This window comes from Bombus pyrosoma, linkage group LG16 (assembly GCF_014825855.1).
Source record: "Bombus pyrosoma isolate SC7728 linkage group LG16, ASM1482585v1, whole genome shotgun sequence".
In the NCBI taxonomy this organism is placed as follows: Eukaryota; Metazoa; Arthropoda; class Insecta; order Hymenoptera; family Apidae; genus Bombus; species Bombus pyrosoma.
Genome location: NC_057785.1, coordinates 5,782,782 through 5,789,752, shown reverse-complemented (window position 1 = coordinate 5,789,752; position 6,971 = coordinate 5,782,782). Strand labels below are relative to the sequence as shown.

General features: G+C 39.0%; 1 protein-coding gene across 3 annotated transcripts in view; it reads left to right on the top strand.

Annotated features, from left to right (window-relative positions):
• The first annotated feature begins 2,802 nt into the window (after nucleotides 1–2,802).
• The window catches only part of LOC122576697, a 75,799-nt gene continuing 71,630 nt past the window's right edge, over nucleotides 2,803–6,971 (top strand). The window contains exons 1-2 of one of the 3 annotated variants that reach the window (XM_043747360.1): nucleotides 2,849–2,926; nucleotides 3,086–3,157. The gene's annotated coding sequence lies outside the window, so the exon portion shown is untranslated. Of the gene's footprint in view, nucleotides 3,158–6,971 lie in introns of all 3 variants that reach the window. The other 2 variants (XM_043747362.1, XM_043747361.1) reach the window with 2 other exon arrangements.

Below are 6,971 nucleotides of genomic sequence, written 5' to 3'. Positions count from 1 at the left end.
GAAGCTGTGACACACATCCGAAGGAAACGTTGTATCGATCCATCGGATTTGCGTTAATTCCAAAGTGTAAATCACGGAGCAACACGAACCTCGTTATCCCTGAAGATCTACCTAATAGAAAGGTTGCGTCGTTAAATCCAGACTGTGCTTGTGTTACCTGGAAATCGTATCGATGATAACGTTCAAAGGTAACCATGGCAGCTTTCGATTCCGGTTACGTTGCAATCTCGCGAAACAGTTCATGCATTATTCGTACTACTGGATCGTCACACACGTGTCCCGGCGGTTTTATCGATCGCGCCACACGTTCCTCGCCTCAAAATAATTGCGAGGCAAAAGAAGGTTAAGAGACAGAAGGCCTGTACTTTTACGTATACGTCGGTGATGGGTGGACTGCGGAGTGTCATGCAAATTCGAATCTTTGAAAATGTGATGTGGGAAAAAAGCACAGACTCGGTAGGAAATTATATTTTACCTCTCAAGTATCACGGAAACCTTTGGATACTTGATATGTTTTTTGTTAGCGCGTGCGGCGAAATTTTGCCTTTTTCGATTTTGTATAAATTCGTAAAAATTTATGGTCTAATGATCAATGAAAAAGATTAAAAATTGATGATGAGTGAACTGCGGAGTTTTTATTCAAATTGCTGTTTTCACCAACTTAATTGCTACTAGAAGCAGCAGAGCGGACAAAATGGCCAATTTGCGATTTTTCATAATAATTTTTTAGATTTTAATCGATACGTATCTTCCTGCACACGTTTCATTTTCTCTTGCACAAGGTTTGTGTCCGAATTGTCGGTAATTATAGCGTTAAACAAATGGACATACATCAATGGAAATTTCATCCACTGATGAGCCCAACCTAACCTCAACCTAATCCCAACCTAACCTCAACCTATGTAAAAATTTATTTCATCCACTGATTATTATTATAATAATACAATAGTTTGGATATTTCGTACATTTTTCAATATTGCGTACATTTTATGCATTTTTGAAATTTTAAATGTCCTCTAAATTGGTAAAAATCCGCCGTCTACTTATAATCAGACACTAAGCTGATGAATATTAACGCTTTATCGATCGATTGGTCTTTTGTAATGAACAATGGCTTGTCAACGGTCCGTTTTGGCCAAATGAAGGGAAATTTGGATCGTTACCTTCGTATTGTTATGTATTTTCAATTAATTGAGATTTTACGAGATACAGGAATTTGCACCGATGTTAGTATATCATGTCTATTTTAAGGGCTACTTTCCAGAGATTCAATTAGTGTGATAAAGTTTAGACTTAATTTTCATTACATACATTTAGATCTATAAGATATATTTAAACTAATTAAAAATACCTGTAATTGCAACAAATAATGTAATAAAAAATCAAATAACAAATATCAATTAATAAATCAAATGATCCGAATCCTTGTAGAAATATGTAAAAATATATCTACGTTATTTTATATCAATTTAATATTCACGTTATTTGCGACAATTTCTAATTTACAATAAATATAATGATTGTTTATGAAAAATAGTGTATTAAACGTAAACCAATTGAAACAGAGTAAACATGGATCAGATTAATTTCTGACCTAGAACACTTCAAACTATCGCAAACACGTCCAAACTAAAGTCACAGGTGAGTTGTAGCAAGGCTAAACTATAGTTGTAAGTATACCAGCACGATCTGGTCAAACACTTTCAGGTCATCTTGTATTCTGAACGACAACGTCGCCCTGGGAATGAACAAAGGCTAGAGAACAGCCCTTTGAAGGAAGGGAGAAGAGGGTTGCTCGTCGCTGGCGTGCAGTTTTCTTCTCTACTCGAATACACGCTAGGACAGGGCTGACTCTCGTGTAGACCCCACTCGACCTGTCGAGGGGTTCCGAGCCAAGTTTCGCTGGACCGTCGTCCGAGACGCGAGGGTAGCCCCTTACCGTTCATTTCTTTCTATCTATTCATCGCTCAAGTGTAGAGAATTCACCTTGTCCTCCAATAGAACGCCAGTGAAAACTTGGAAGTTTGCTATGGATTACACGCTGCTGTCGTTGGTGAATTTCATGGTTTTGTGCGAATTCAGAAATGCAACAATCAGATACGTAAACTGGAAAATATGAAAATTTATGCGCATAGGATTAGGTAGTAGAAGTGGAGAAAATAGAGAAGTAGAGAGAGACTGCTATTATATATACTGGAACAAATTTGTTCTCTAATGTACTTCACGATAGCTAGCAATTCCCCGAGCTTCGTATTTTACGCGGAAACCATCATGCAAAATTGTCTGGACTTTCAAACTTGCTAAAACTAATCCAAATGCAGGACCGCGAGATCTAGCAAGTTCTAGGGGAGCTTCTAGCGAAGAATTTCAAGAAACCAAGAATTTGTCCTCCAATATATACTTCGTTACAATTAATAATAACCTTGAACTTGCCACTCTACATGAGACCTATTAATTCAAAATTCTCCACACGTTTAAATCTTCTCAAACCAACTCAAACCTCTTCAAATACGGAAACATTTAAGCGTTAAGACGGTCTTAAAATACCCGCAAGTCTTTAAAGAAGCGAAATATCATGCCGATACTTGAAGAAACAGGATGCCTAAATCCTCGCGACACGTACGAATCCGCCACTTGCTCGTCGCGCATGCGCGTGACTATTATCCACTCGCGCGCGCTACTATCAGACATCTAGTTTCTTTTTCTCATACTGAAACGGATATTCGTAAAGAATACGCGCTCAAACAGTTCCACCACTCGCGTTCGAGAATACACACTAGTGGAAATATCCGTATCCCCACCAGTGTGCGTTCACCCCCACTCGTTGGCCGCGGGCTATGTTACGCGTGGCGTCGACACGAGAGCAGTGAGTCAGTGGTGCGCGGGCCTTCGCGGCGCGAGGACGTGCGCTATGTTGGTATTTCCGGTGCGTAAACGCGCGTGCTCGTTCGTTTACCTCGTGTGAGTGCGTGTAATAACAGAAAAACTAATTTCATCTCGACTGTTCCTCGATAATCGGACTTGGTCTATCCTTCCACGTGCTGCTGGACTAATTTTGTTATCTTTTTTTTTAATTTTCATTTAGTTTCGCTGGTGTTCTCGAGCTTGTTGGGAAGAGTTGGAGCAAGATTGGCAACGTTTCTTCATTTGGCGACGGGTAAGAACTTTTTAATCGTGATTTAGTAGAATGTTTAGACGAAGTTAAAATTAGTTGTACTTAAAATATTCGTCCCATTGGGCGTGTTCTAACACGCTAATGAGCAACCTAGGTAATTTATCACCTTGCAATGTAAAAGTGAGCTACAAGTAGCTCGAACATCATATTTATTTCCATGATTTTATCTCTTTACGTATAACACTGTTTATAATCGACTGGAAGTTTCCCTTTTACCTTTGTATTATTAAACTGAGAAAATGGTCATTTTTGACCTACTCGTCGGTTTCTTATTTATCCCATTTTGAAAATAAACCAGAAGATGGTCACTGACAACACCGCAGACGAATATGCTACAGCTGAAACCAGTTCCTAGCGAACGTCAGTTTCTTATCTGAGGATCTTCAGAGATTAGCAGTGTCTTAAAGGATCATCCGGTGGTCAGAAGTCTTAAAGCAATCGTAGCAACGATCATATTAGATTACTGCAATAAATACCATAGAATGATTCTGTTCTCGTCAAAAATAATGCTCACCCACCATAGTGAATATATTTTCCTTTTTATTCCATGTATTTTTCACTTCCTCCTAGTTTCATTTTTATTCGATTCGTTTGGATTCGATTCGCTGTATTAATAAAATATTCTACGGTACTTTGAGATTGAGCAAAATATTTTCTCGCAGTCACTGGACCGTGGCAAACAAAGTGCTTAGAAGAGAAGTTCTCATCCAACCATTCAGCCGCAGAGAAAATTTGATTTTGGTCAAACGAAAGCATTTCGCTCGTCATTTGACTTTCGACGAATTCGATATTTGTTTGCGCGTTTCCTAAACGCAGGCCAGCTTCCTCTGCTTGTTGTTCTGGCTATCGTGGCCTGCTACAATTTCTGGCCAGCTAGCCGCCTGACATTGACAAATACAATCAGGCAATTGGACATCCTCCAACGATTACCTGGTCGCTATCAATTATTCTTTTACGGGTCTCTTCCGATCAGATCCGCGTTCAGCCAAACGTAAATTTAGGGAAATTTACTTGAGGATTGAGAAATCTTCTCGTCTCTTCTATCGCTGCAAGTATCGTTGTCGTTCAATTTCACGTTACATGAAAATCCTCTTTCCGCTTTTCGAAAATCAACATGCTCTCTCTGTTGTTTTCTGATCGCCATTTCCCAGAAGTATTTAATTTTCATACACATACGTGTCTTTTATCTTCACAATCATCGACCATCAGACTTATAACATGAGAACACTTTGGTAATTTTATATCTAACATATTATAGTCGTATTAGCGGAATAATTTTTTCCCGCGTGTTTCTCAACAAATGACAATGTTACAATTGTTAGTTTTAATCCATCGGATGAACTAATCATTTGCTAGGAAGAAACAGCTGCGACCCACATAGTAAATTTATTTTCAAGATTAATTTCGCACGAAAGCAACTCTTTTTATTTCAATGTTTCACGACTCGCTGCATATCAAATATCCCTGATAATATTTATCGCGCGTGTTTCCATACTTTACTTGCATAAATGTATATTTCCCACACGTTCGATATACGTAAATATCCACGGCCTGCTAACGACATCTGCATTTTCTTCCATACAATACGCAACTTGCTTCTCAAACTTCTCTCAACTCGTTCGAACAACGCCAGCCCCATTGAAACTTCCCTGCTAATAGCCGAAAACATCTTCAGCTTCCATATCATTTCTGTTACGATCAAAGCAACCACTTTTAGCTAGTTAATAGCACACAAGCATAATGTTTGCCTCGAACGAATACTTCAAGCTCGTTCGATGAAAAATATCTGCTTTGCACGTCGATAAACAGATTTCTCTTGAAATTCAAAATATATCGTAGGAAAGGGAAAATCTTGTTGGAAGATCTGCGTGTAAAAAGTACACGGTACACAAACATACGCAAACACCAGTTTCCCACGAACATGGCATGGGGATAATCTCATATTGGTTGCCTTGATCGTAAACGCCAAGGTTTCTTGAAACGAGCCATACAACTAGATCAAACACGGGCGCAGCCTCGTCTCTTTAGATTAACCTCGAGTGAAAAAACCACTTGCCATTATCCGCAGCAGATACCGAACCTCGTTCCATTGTTTCTTTTTTATCAAATTCTACCTGCCTAGACGGTTCTCTGCGACGTGAAGAAACCTCGATCCTTCGATGAAAATGAGCTGTAAGGGATCGGTGAATAATATTAGGTTGGCAACTAAGTGATTGCGCATTTTATCAATACCACCTAATGACAATATCGATGGTACAATTTTGATAGAAACGTTGTCAAACCGGTTCAAACTTCTTGAGACTAGACACGATCGATATTAACGACGGTATAGTAATCGTGGTTCTATCGTCAAGGGAATGATCGTACGTGAAAGAAAAAGTTCGTTCGCACGAGGTTTGACGATGTTTGACGTAATTGAACTTGGAAATTTCTCGGGTATGTACGAATTATCGACCGGCTACGAATGAGTATGTTATCTATTCATGCAGGGGATTATTGTACGTGTGAAAATAAGTGAAAAACGTAGAATACAACTTTTCCATCTTAAGTTGAAGGTGTACCGAACAATTTGCAAATTTCATTTTCTCCGAAACGAAGTGTCTTCTGAAAAAATTGTATTCTACACTTTTTACTTGTTTTTACAAGTAGAATAATTCTCCGTTGGTTTTTATCCGCTGCCGATTGATTCGGAATTGGTCAATTCGAGGTACATTTGTCAAATTTTTGAAACTCGATCGTCTCAAAAACGTAACGTCGTATGAACAGATTTTATTCTACGTTTTCTACTGGCTTTTTCACGCAGCATCACCTCTGTGTCGAGTATATCACGCTTACCAAGACACCCTGTACAGACTGTTACATAAATAACAATGAAATATTTTTTAAATCGACCGAAGGAAAACAAAGATAATATACAGCTTCAATTTTTCGCGATATTTCGAAATGGTAGACAGGGCGTTCCAACTAAAAAAAAGAAAAAAAAAAAAAAGAGAACTAGTACTCCGGGGCTAGAGATTAATCAATGAAAACGCGACTCTCCGTCCTTTACTTTCCCTATTATCTGGAAAATAGAGAGATTCCTTTGGCTAGCCATTTTAATTCCACCTGTTTGGACCGTATCCAATTAAACAGCGGCATAGCCGCTAAAAAAACCGCCTGTTCCGCTGAATCGATGAATTCCGCCAGCGGGTTAGATCGCGGTCAAAGCTGATCTACGTGATAATCGGTACGTAGAAGGCTTCTCTGGAGTTGTTGGCAGCCGGGATAAATTAATATTTCGAAGTGGAGCGGTCAGGAAGACCGACAAGTGTTTTCAGTCTCGCAAATCTGCTGTCGCACATTTTCCCTTTGGTTAATTTAGGTTTCTGCTTAGCGATGACGAGTACGTCAGAAGGTAGAATAATAAGTAGGTGGATGATAATTTCTTCATTTTGGAACGTGTTTTTTTGACAAATAAATAAGACACGAGTGAAGAAGAATGATATTGGGTTGGCAACTAAGTGATTGCGGGTTTTGCCAATATCACCTAATGACAAAATCCGCAATCACTTAGTTGCCAACCAAATATAATTGAACAACAGAAGAAATAAAATTTGCTCGTTTAGAACCTCGTTTCTGCGAAAACTTGTCTCGTCGACTTGGGAAACTTGTCAGTTGCGCGTGAATTTGGCTAATCCTTGGTTCCACTCGCGAACGCTGTTACAAGATCGACAGAAAGTTACTGTAGATCGAAAAAGAAATTGAAAATCCAGAATGTAAAGTTTTTCGTCGGAAGCCTTGTGTTGCAGGAAATTTG